This window comes from Varanus komodoensis, unplaced genomic scaffold (genome assembly GCF_004798865.1).
Source record: "Varanus komodoensis strain SLA01 unplaced genomic scaffold, ASM479886v1 scaffold11, whole genome shotgun sequence".
Lineage (NCBI taxonomy): Eukaryota > Metazoa > Chordata > Lepidosauria > Squamata > Varanidae > Varanus > Varanus komodoensis.
The window spans coordinates 15,574,566-15,586,829 of NW_025335317.1; the positions used below are offsets into that span (position 1 = coordinate 15,574,566).

Sequence of the window (12,264 nt, forward strand, 5' to 3'; positions counted from 1 at the left end):
TATCTAGGACCTGGTACGAGAGATCACTTCCAAGCTACTCCCATATATGTTTACTTTCACACAAGTCTTGTCTGTAGTTTGATGCGAGGGAGCCTATGTAAGACCACACGCAGGATGAAAGCACAATCTTAGACACGTTTATTCATAACTAAGTTTCAAACTGTAGCCTTAAACTCAGAGAAATATGGCCCGCAATGAAAAGCTATTGTTTTGCATAGTATATAGCAGTGCAGTGAGAAAAATAACACAACCTATTTCACCATAAATTTAAGCCAGAAAATCTACATCATGATTCTATTCTGACAGTGTAATCCTACACATGCCTAGTCAGATCTAAAACCCACTGGATTCAGTGGGGCTTTCTCTCAAGGAGATGTATATAGGACTGCAACTGTTAGCCTGGAATACTGAGGATTGAAACATGATGGCTTTCTGGAAAAACCTATTAACTTACAAGAAGATGCCATGAAGCATAGTAACACCCTGATATTAGGAGAAAATATTGAATGTCACCAAGAAGGCATTTATTTATTTATTTATTTATTTATTTAAATCATTTCTATGCCGCCCCATTGCAATAAGCCTTGGGGCGGCTCACAACATCAAAAAAAAGTTAAACATACATTAAAACCCCAATACAATAAAACCCCAGTACCATAAAACCTCAGTAAAACCTCAATAAAACCTCAGTGCATTCTCGGCTAAAAATTAAAAAAAAACCTAGTTAAATAAATAAATTAACAATCAAAATAAGTTTTAAATAAAAAGGTCTTAGCCTGGCGCCGAAAAACAAATAACAACGGCGCCAGGCAGACCTCTCTGGGGAGCGCATTCCATAAATGGGGCGCCACCGCCGAGAAAGCCCTCCTCCGGGTACTCACCCTCCTGATGTCATTCACAGATGGTTCCCGGAGAAGGGCATCTGCTGCTTACTTCAAGGGGCGGGAGGGCATATATGGGAGCAAGCATTCCTTTAAGTATCCAGGTCCCAAGCCGTTTAGGGCTTTATAGGTCCAACATCTTGAATCGGGCCCGGACTTCAATCGGGAGCCAGTGGAGCTGACAGAGAACTGCGGTTATATGAGAACAATGCCCAGTCCCCGTCAGCAACCTGGCAGCTCTATTCTGCACCAATTGAAGTATCCGGACCATCTTCAAGGGTAGCCCCATGTAGAGCACGTTACAGAAATCTAATCGGGAAGTTACCAGTGCGTGTGTCACTGTCGCCAGGCAGTCATTCTCTAGGAAGGGGCACAGCTGATGGATCAGCCGAAGCTGAAGGAAGGCGCTCCTCGCCACCGCCGTCACCTGGGCTTCCAGAGACAGCTCCGGGTCGAGGAGCACTCCTAAGCTGTGAACCCTGTCCCTCAGAGGGAGTGCAACCCCATTTAGGACAAGGCCCTAGTCCCCCATCCCAAGGTCCGAGCCGCCCACCAACAGGACCTCCGTCTTGTCTGGATTGAGCTTCAGTTTATTGGCATTCAGTTTATCGGCTTTTAAAAGTAGCATTAGTATTTGTTACGCAGGGAGAGCGAAAATGAGGAAAACATTTTATATCTCAACCGTACCTGTAATGTCCGTGTCAAGAATGGGATCAGCCCCTTCCTACCCTACACAGATCATGCTCAAGGTAACATCACTACTGTCTGTGCACCATCTGGGAACATCTGCTCATGAGCATAATCCAGTGCTTGGTTAAACGTAACCATGCGGGCTGAAGCATGCTGAGAGTCATAAGGCCTTTTTTTATCTAAGTGTACATGGGATTGTGCCCTAAATTAAACTGGCATTGTATGTGTGCACAGGGAACAGGTGACAGAATGCATGGGACCAGTTCATAGCTTTGATGGGAATTTGAAGTCAGACCGCAAAGATGCAGGGATTCTGGAATGTCAGCAAACTGCAGTAGCAGATCAAGGCCAGGGAATGTCTGAGGACTGAGGAGGGTTAGTCCAGGGGGTGGAGATGGCGGCTGGCCGACCCATGGCAACAGAGAGATAGGACAGCAAGGGGTGAAGTTAGCAGCCAAGGCTGATGAGAGCTCCAATCTGCCAGTGGAGGACTGGGGAAGGACTTCGGATGTGGCCAGGTGCACAGCCTGTGTGATATAGAGGCCCCTCACCCTGAAGAGGTGATGCCAGTTGCTTGGAGACAGCGCGGGTGGAGATTCAGTTGACGTAGCCATGGGAGGAGCACCCATGGGCAACGAATCACAGTACCCCACCTCTGGGTCATTGGAGGAGAGAGGAGTATCAGCGGGGTGGAGACTGAGAGGTGTTCAAGACGGCTCGACACTTCACTCTGGGTGAACTCAGAGGTGCACTCAGAGCAATAGAGCTGTGTAACAGTAAAGCTTTGGGAGAAGAACCTGTGGAGCAGCAAGTCTACTCGGGAGGAGGACAGTGCCTCATGACAGCTGCTTTGGACCGGATCAGTGCCTGGATGCTGTAACTGCCAGGAAGAACCCCAGGTAAGCTGTTCCAAATCTATGACATAGCAGACCAATAATTATTTTTTTTAAAGTACAGGGAGCCACAAGCAAGGAAAAGCTGCAACAGCCAAAATCAAGCAAGAATGATGCACAACCCATGTCACTTAGCATCCAAAGTGGATGATGGGAGAGCTAGTGGCTGCATAACCCATTTGAAAATGCAAACACTTCCGAAACCCTGAAAAGATATTGTGGGGAAGAACTCTCATGGCTGGCAAGATGTCATTTCAATAATATGTGTTAGTGTATTGGTCACCTAATGCAAAGGAAGAACTCATTGGAAAAGACCCTGATGCTGGGAACAACCGAAGGCAAAAGGAGAAGGGGATGGCAGAGTTGAGGTGGGTAGATGGGGTCACTGGGTACATGGGTGTGGGGTTGGGTGGGCTCCAGGGGGTGGTGGAGGACAGGAGAACCAGGAGGAATGTTGTCCATGGGGTCACAGAGTTGGGCATGACTTTGCGACTGAACAACAATAAACAACACCATATTTGCACCTGCAGATGCGTTCTTCTACCTATCTACATATGATGTTCTACTCTTAGCATCCCTCAGCTACTAGCCATGAGTCCAACGCATCTGGAAAATACCAAGTTGAGGGAGGCTGATTTATACTAAGAAATGCTATCTTGCCATGAGAGCCTTCTCATCGATGTATTTTAAGGATTTTAGAAGTTGGGGAAGGCTGGCATATAAGGGAAGGTGCTCTAATTAGATGCAATCCAAATGACATTGAACAGATTCATTAAAATATTTACACACTAAAATGACCCTAGTGCAAGCCATTTCATTCTGCGTGCAGGTAAAAAGGCACAATCAATTTTATTTTCATCTTTCATAATCAGCCGCTGGGGACCTGGGCTGAGTCCAAGGCCTCTGCTGAAATAAAATGTTTTTTACAAAAAGGGCCTTCTTTGAAGTAGAGAGTAATTTATCAGTAAAATAGGCTAATTTTGAATATAACTGATCTTAGATTAACAGAAACTAGAAACTATTTAGGAACATAATGGCATCAAGAAAATGTTAAAATGTATACCCACAGACCTGCACTTTATTCTTTGTAGTCTTTGTGGTATGCAGGGCACACCTGCACAACTGTGTTTCGATTCAACAGTGAAAGAGTTCCTGTCTCAATATGCCAATAAATAACCTATTTTGGCACAAAAAACCTTTTTTTGTCTAAACATGCATTGGATTGTGCCTCAAATAATTTTGCTGTTCCAAAACATGGGTATAGCAAGAGTTTATTAATAGTCAACTTCTGTCTAAATGCTCATGGGAAAACAGAGCAGCATCTTCATTTTCATGAGACTTGAACTGTCTCAGAATCCAGGTATTTCCAGGCTGGGGGAAGTACACTAGCCATTTTAACCAGCAATGTAATGCCTGGCTCACTTTCTGCCCTTATATGCCAGATCACTTCAGACCATTCATCCTGAAACTTTTTTCTATCTTGCATTTTTCTTACAGGATGTATTTCAAGGTGTGCGAAACTTGTGGAACTACCTGGGGGACTGGCTTCAGTGGACTGAGGGGGCTGAAGGGAAGTGCCCTGAAAGAGGAAGTACCCAACCAGGCTTCAAAAAACAGGGGCAGCTCTGGAAAGGAGGTAAACAGGATCAAGCTTTCACTTGCTCGCCTGCCTTCTTGGCCTCTTCTACAATGTCTTATCGCTGACTTGCCCGGTGAGCTTAAGAGTAAATGCAGCTCTGCTTCCCCCTGCAAGGAACAATGACAAGACTACCCAGAAGTCAAACGCACTGTCTTCAATGGCATTTACTCTTGAGTAAGTCAGCATGGGAGGGGGCTGCACTTGCCTTCTGGAATCATTTTTAAGTGGAAGAGAGCAGGAGGGGACACCGTGGAACGTGGGGAAATGGCAACAAGCAGAACCATGCTTCCCCCTCTTCATTCCATCCCCCTTTCCTCCTCTCTGAATCTTTGTGAGGGGGCAGAAGGAACTGCCATTTAGTTTTCCTTCTTCCTCTTCCTCTTCCATTCGCCACTCAATATCAGACAGGGGAAAGAACTTCACTTGTTAAAGGTCATTTCCATGTACATGTCACCTCTAAGTTCTCTTGCAATTGCAACGAGGGTAACACAAGATCACATCCACAACACAGTGGAAACTTTGCTGCTTTCATTAGCATGTTCAGAGACTGTGGTAATTGCATTTTACAGAAATACTGTGAGAACTCTCCCTCATAAAAGCCAGGGGCTCTGGTTTAGGTCTCCTCCCAGTTAACATTTCCCCTCTTAAACCTTTTAGTCAACCCTATTTGGTGTCAGAAGTCTTCCAGAAAAGGAACTGTGCACTTGCTAACAGTCAGCATGCAACAGCATACAACTGCCTTCACAATTCGTAGCAGTTTCCTTCCAGGTGCAGCCATTTATGTTTAAATGAAATAAAAAGACACAAGGTACATTTCTCTCCCTGAACCCTTGACTCAATTCATTCTCAATTAGTACAAATAACATGTTTCCTGGAGCCATTCTACATATAATTTGGAGCTCAAGTCAAGGGTATTTCACACGTATAATAATGCAGCAAAACGTACCAGGGGAAGATGTCTGTATTTATGCATAAAGTTGAAAAGGTGGAAGAAAATCAGAAAGGAGACCACACACTTCTTTGAATATGGTGCATTTTAGAGTAATCTATTCCTATAGACATTTTCTATCATTTTGCCACCTACTGAAAAATGCACAATGGCACAACATAAGAAAAAATGCTATCGGCTAACAACAGCTGCTGCTCTCCTTTTCATTACACATTTTCTTTCTGGCAAACTATCTCAATGCCCACACCTACCATGTCTTCCTCTAAAAGGAAGTAGCATCTGGAAACCTCTAGCATAACCTGGCTTGGGCAGCCTCCAATTCTTCTAAAATCAACTCCCTTTTTAACTCTCTTAATGTTGACAGTTTACAGATTTATGCTGCCTTCTTTTTCTGAGTAAGAACACAAGCCTATGCACATTTCCCACTAGGACTTTTTTCTGTTTAAACACGCATCGGATTGCGCCCTAAATTGTTGCAGGTGAGATCCTGTGGCCGCTAGATGCTACATGGCCATAGAATACCTCAGAACTCCAACCTCCAGCCTCAGAAATGCATGTCAATGTCAGAGCTGGGACTCTGAACTCGGAGCGCCCTCTGCAGGCAGTGTGCTCATTTCTGCATGTCTGTGGTCTTAAGAAGACCACCTTCTTAGAAGGTGGGGAAGGGATCCCAGAGGCAGGGAGAGAAGGAACCAGCCACTGCCATCCTTCAAGGAATGTCTGCGGTGCCTCTAGCTTTTCTCCTCGTGAGCCAGTGTAAAACACTTGGAAAGCCAGAATCACCCATTAAAATATTTTGGAGAGCTCCATGTTCTTTCCACCCACCACTGGATTCCCACAATCCTCCAAATTCAGGTTAAGGGCAGCCACAATGGATGGTGCCCTTAGGGAGCCATTTGTATACTGCTTACCTGGGAGTAAGCCACACTGAACTTGGTGAAGCTTTACTTCCAACTGAACATGATAGGATTCAGCTGTTAGTTGCCCTACATGTGTCTGTCTGTAGTGTGTGTCTACCATTGCATTGTTCTGCATTTCTTTTGTGTGGTAAAATAACAACCACGGGGCAAGCTGCGTGGAAAGAGGAGGTGGGCCAGGGTCTTGTCAGCATATCGATCCCTTCATCCCTCCATACGATTTTGTTTTGGAGGCCTTGTGCACCCACTGAACAGAAGTGAAACCCAGCAGATGCCTCCTGGGAAAGGTTCTAGGGAGACCATGAACTTCCACCAGCGACACCATGACGTTCAGGGCTATCAAAGGTTGCAGAAAGATCTAACAGAGTTGTTAGAGTACATCTACCCTGATTGATCTCTAGGTAACTGCTGTTATCCGTATCTGCCACAGCTGCAGTCTTTGTGCCATTTCCCAGGTGAATATCAGTCTGGCAAGAGTCTGCAACTGCAGAGGGATTGCTCATTTAGCTAATGTCCTATATTCTGTGTTCACATGTTTCTGTTGATGTGCTGTTCATTTTAATGTCTGCATTTTATTATGCTTTCTATCAGGGTTATAACCTCTTTCAGCTGGAGGGCAAAATCCAAATTCTATAAAGTTGCTGAGGTGGATGGGGACAAAAGCAGAGGGGGCTAGGACATAAGCAGGCAGGTGGGGTCATAAATATAAAAGCAAAGAACCCAAGTCACATTGTAGCTTAAAGCTCTTCTTGCCAGTAATTGAGCCTCAGGGGAAGCATTTAGACTTTTCTGAATTGGGAAAAGCACTGCACCAAAGTCCCTGGGATCCGAGGATCCTGGGGACGGCAGGATTTGGCTCTCAGATTGAGCTTGTACTGTGCGGTCCCAGGCATCTCCAGGTAGAGGTGAGGAAAGTCTTCTGTGGAAACTCCAGGGAGCCAGGACCAGCCAGTGTGGGTGTACTGAGCTAGATGGCTAATGGCCTGGCCCAGTATCAAGCCATTAGCCATCCAGCTTGGTGCCTACCATCCACTTGCTTGGCCCCTTGTCTCTTTTAATTTTTAACTCTAACCTCACCACAAAAATTAGGTTGACTCTCAACTAGTATATGGATAAAGAATTCTGGATTGATATTTGCTCGTTGTAAGCAAAGGCCATTCAGCTTTCAGAGGTGCATTGAAGTCCAAGTTTTTCTCAGGTAATTTAAGATTATCAAGACTGCTCACAGGATAAGGTGGGGAAACTGGGACAGTTTTTCCCCAGGACTTTACAAAGCTGGAGAGCCACTTCGTCATCTCTTGCATATCACTCAAGGGTGGCCTGTTGCCTTACATTGCAAAGCCCTCTGTTCAAAAAGCAGTTGGTGCTCTATTTGATGGTATCCTCTATTTGCAGAGTTGCCTGGTCCATGCTTGGCTTAAAGATCAGGAACTGTAAGGAAGGAAAGCCCAGAGTCTTCGAAGCAACCCATCCACGCTTCACACTTGGGCAGATGAAGCAGACGCACAGTCGCCTGATCACAATCTTTCCCACTATAGGGAGGGGCATTGCATTTCTCTAGAAAGTATAGTAATTATTCCTAAGTTTGCCTCTGGACATACAAATTAGCATATGCAAATGTTAAGCAAATTAGTATTATCTTCTGATCATGCAGATTGTAGCCCTGAACCTGCTACAATGCTCCCATGTATGAATCATTCGAAAAGGCAGTAAGGTAGAGTTCTTTACCTCCCAGCCTGCTTAAAAGGGACCAGGTTTTTCCTTTCTAACAGGCAGAACCCATTCAGGATGGATATGATTGACTCTCTCTGCCTTAAAGAAGCACCTAGCATGAACACAGTAGCCAAAGCTGCTCAGGCATGACAAAGAGCCGCTGCCACTCTGGCTCCCCCGCCAGCCAGACCTGCTGTTCCTGCTGCGCAAGTCGTGCCTGCCTCTTGCGCAACAGATAGTCCATGCTTCCGGAGTCCCCTCTTCTGTGAGCTCCATCAACCTGCTCCTCCTGTGTTGCCCCGGAAGTGAAATCTCCATTGCACAAGCAATGGGCATGTCTTATCAAATGGAATTGCTGCGGCTGCCTGCTCACGGGCAGCCACCACTGGATACCACCCGGGACTAACATCTGGGCATTTGTCAGACTGTTCTTGCCTCATGGAACACCACTTGCAGAAGTAACAGCAGCAGACTGAGAAAAAAGATTTAGAGTCCTCCTCCTGAGGCAAGATACTTTTTTTCCCCCTTTCCAAAAAGGGAATCATGCCACAGCAAGAAAATAGTGATTCATGCAACACCTGTGCTTCCGTAGTCTCACCCACCTATGCCTGGTTCATCCATTCCAACCCACATATACGCAAGAAAATGCTACACTGAATAAAAGAACTGCCCTTCCACTGGGGAAAGCAGGAAATGCTCTCTCAGTTCTTGCAAGACGGTCTTCCTGCTTCTTATATTTCTTTTCCATGCAAAAGGTTCTGAAAGGTCTACTGTTAACAAGGAGGAGGAGGAAAAAACATCTGAAATCAAATTGAACACCACTTGTCAATCATTTCCAAAATCCAGCAATCTTACATTATTTCTTGCCAGGCAGACTGAAGCCTAGAAGCAAATGGTTCAGCTAACAAGAGGAGATAATTTAAAACTATAGTTCCCAAAGTCTCAGTTGTCAAAACTGGATTACCTGTTCAAGTTTCATTGGTTTCTTTTTCCTTCCTTCCTTCCTTCCTTCTTTTCTTCCAGACGTATGATCTTCTCCTAAACATTTGTCCTAGTCTCGCCTTCAAGAGCTTTTATCTTAGTAGGGTATATTTAGAATTTCTATGATTGGATAAATTTGGCTAAAAATCAAAAGACATGTACTAAATTGAGTAAATGTATGAGCAAACATAGCCTAGAGGCAGTTGAGTCATACTGAAATGAGCACTTTTTCTTTTATTGGTTGGAATAAGCCCTCTAGAAATCCTGGAATATACAGCCCTGTTCTCCAGGTCCTGTCCTATTAGCCAGTTATGCACCCAGAAGGCAATTGTGCTGGTTGTTTCTTGCCAGTCTAAGTCCATCTCCACGGGTGGCCATTTGTTTTTATGTCAGTTATGCTGGGCAAACACTCAAATCTGCATTTTTCTGGTTTACTTTTCTGCCTCTAACTAGCATTCATTTCTTACTATTATCATTTATTTTTTAGTACTGCTACTGCTATATCTTCTAATAAACATCAAAAGCAAATCCTGCCACATGCTGACTCCTGTGTCCAAATTCTCCACAGCAGCTCGCAATGTTTAAAATAAACACAAAACCCAAATACATGTCAAAACAGAAAGAAACCGTATCATGATATCTGAATAACTTGGTCTGAGGTGAGAGGTAAGTAGCCAGTTGGTTGCTAGGCAACCTTCTGCTGAGGAGGATGGGATGCCCACCAGCTGCTTGTTAGTGCTGGATTCTGTAATCATGCAAATACGAGTGAGAAGAGGAAAGCCATGAGCTCTTGCAACTTTTTCAAGACAATGATGAAAACTATAATTCTCTGGACTTGGAGGTGACCCTTCCACAATGTACTGAGGACCTGATCCTGCAATGGCTGCACTGTCACAAACATGCAGGTTCCTTGACCTTCTGGGCATTGATTTCTGATAGTTGCATCATGTGCAAAACAACGTGGACTCAGACTTTTTAATTGTATGAAGAGGAGGGGACAGACTAGTAAGTCACTATGGCAGGCAACTATCAAGCTGTTGCCCTTGCCCCATTGATCTGAACTAACACAGAAATGCTTCCAGCAGAGTTACAGCCATTTACATCAAACCATTCTCCTTCCAGCTTGGTTAATTTATCTCTTACTATCTTGTACACATCCTGGAGAAGATGGTCCATAAACTTCATTAGCATCAGATTAACTTGATAAGCACATATAGCTCATGGAGAGCAAATCAATTTAATTATGTCCCTGAACTTGTCCAGATATGCTTTCAAGTTTGGAACTTCAACAATACACCTTTGGACCCTTGGCAAGAAACCACATACACCTCCACCCCCATTTTGAATCCAATCATTCTTTATCTGACCTGGGTCAACTGCAGTAGTGCCCCTGAGTAATAAGAGGAATTCTTCTCAGATTTGTGCTACCTTTTAAACATCCCATGTGCCACTGGTTCCCCTAGCCCAGAATTGTTGGCAGTCCAGGCTTTTCAGCAGGTATCTTTCCTAGCCCTACCTGGAAATGCTGGGGGTTGAACTGGGGACTTTCCACATGCAAACCGGTGCTGCATCAAAAGACAAAACAGTTGGTCCAACTACTAAATATGCACCCTGGGTACCTCCTGTTGCAACATGATTTCTGTTTCATGTGATCTATTTGTTCCCAGCAGATGTCAGTCTCATTGAAAGTGCTGTTTCAGTCTTTAAGTTGTCAACCTTGCTGAAAGTCTTTTTCTTCTGTCAAACTCTCAGATGTTTTGGGTGGAGAGAAACTCCCAGATTTGCTTTCAATTCTGCTGTAGGAAAAATTTCCATCACAGCTGATTATTATATTAATTTCATTTCCAAAATGCCTTGTAGCCAAAGCTTTCTGGGCAGCATAGAAGGAGAGGCAAATATGTATGGAAACCTGATCAGAGCATATTTTCCCCACAACTTTCTACTCCAGCCTTCCTTAATTTGGTGCCCTCCAGATGTTTTACACTACAACTCCCAGCATCCCCTACCATTTGATGTGCTAGCCAACACTAGGAGCGATGGAGGCTGGGGGGCTCCAATGCCAATGGATGTTGTATCTGGTACAGGTCGTGATCTGAACTTTTAAGGAGCCATCCATGGTGCTGAACCTACTTGCAGGACAGGGTGGAATACAATGGACAGCTTCTATGGGTTCACACTAAAACCCAGAGTCCATACACTTCCCCACCGACAGTGGAGTAACTGGTCACTGGAGAAGAGCTGTAGGCCTACCCCGGTGGAGGCCCACAAGCTGTCCATCCTTGTGTCACAGAGCTGAGGGAGCATTACCAGACCTAGTCTGGCCTATTGGTGCTGAAGGACCTGCCTTATTGGTCTCCCCATAATTCCATCCTTTCACCAGAGCTAAGTGATTCTGCACCTGGGCCATGTTCAGGGTCTGAAGACGTGCAAGTCCTGAGAGATGTCTCATTTGTACTGCAGCAATGCTTGGGAGTGTCCTTCCATTAACACAACTGAGCTAAGCACTGTAGTACTTCTACACAAAGAAAGGCGACCTAAAGATGTTAGACAGTCTACTCAGAGGAATTTCCTGTTAAGGCAAGAATTATATTTGCATGTGTTTGACTAATTTATCTCTCAGTATTTCTGTTTTTCTCCTTCATTCAGTATATTATGAAATTATACTCCAAACGTACTGGACTGATCACATTCTGCCATCAGAACTGTGCTCTGAAATATTCATTAGGTGGACTCTACTCCTAAAAATGTGTTGACACAGTTAAAGTCAAGGCACCATGACACACACCATAACTTCATTGTTACACTTGGAATGCGGATTTTCAAAGAGATATTAGAATGCATTTTTCTCTCATTTTCTTTCATTTTTTTCAGCGTGTCCTTGCCAGGCATTGATTTAAATCCAATTGATAATTCTCCTTCCACTTCCAATTCAGCATGCATATCTATTCCAGTACTGTACTAAGCACAGAAATATCAGTGGTGGCCACCCAACACCCTTCTTTAAAGTAACTGGTTTCCCTTTTTTTTTTTTCAAGGGGGTAGAGATTTCCCACAAAGCAGTAATGAAGGACATACAGTGTTGTCAACAGACTTCTGTTATGCTGTTATGACATATGGACCTCACTGTAGCCAATTGGGAGGGGAGGGCTATCATATTCCCTTTTCAGTATCAGCTGGTAGTATTAAGGAAAACTGAAAATGAGACTTAGAAGGTACATATCTGGAAATATTCTCTACCAGATACAAAGGGACTTGCTTTTGAACAGGTAGGCATAGGGTTACATGGTTAATCTTTCTAAGTTCCCTTCTCTTTGATCAAGCTTTTTCAGACAAGTGGTCAACAGACTTTCTACTCTCAGAAGTCCAACCACATGTCAATCTCCTTCAAAATGAGCAGGTGAGCTAGGAAGCCATAATGAAGCACAATTTTCCATAATATCCCAAAGGAAGACTATAGTCAATGGCTTCTAAACAAGCAAGCCCAAAAGGCTAGATCTAGTTCAAACCTAGCTTATGAATCCTCACTTACTTAGGAGCAATTAACCACAGTCCCCAATCTCACCACAGTCCCTAATAACCTCCTGTCCTCCAGAAGTATCAG

The 12,264-nt window shown here is 44.3% G+C and overlaps 1 protein-coding gene across 4 annotated transcripts in view; it reads right to left on the reverse strand.

Moving 5' to 3' along the window:
* Positions 1 to 12,264, reverse strand: part of CTNNA3 (catenin alpha 3) — a 766,319-nt gene that overhangs the window by 406,113 nt on the left and 347,942 nt on the right. The window lies entirely within an intron of this gene.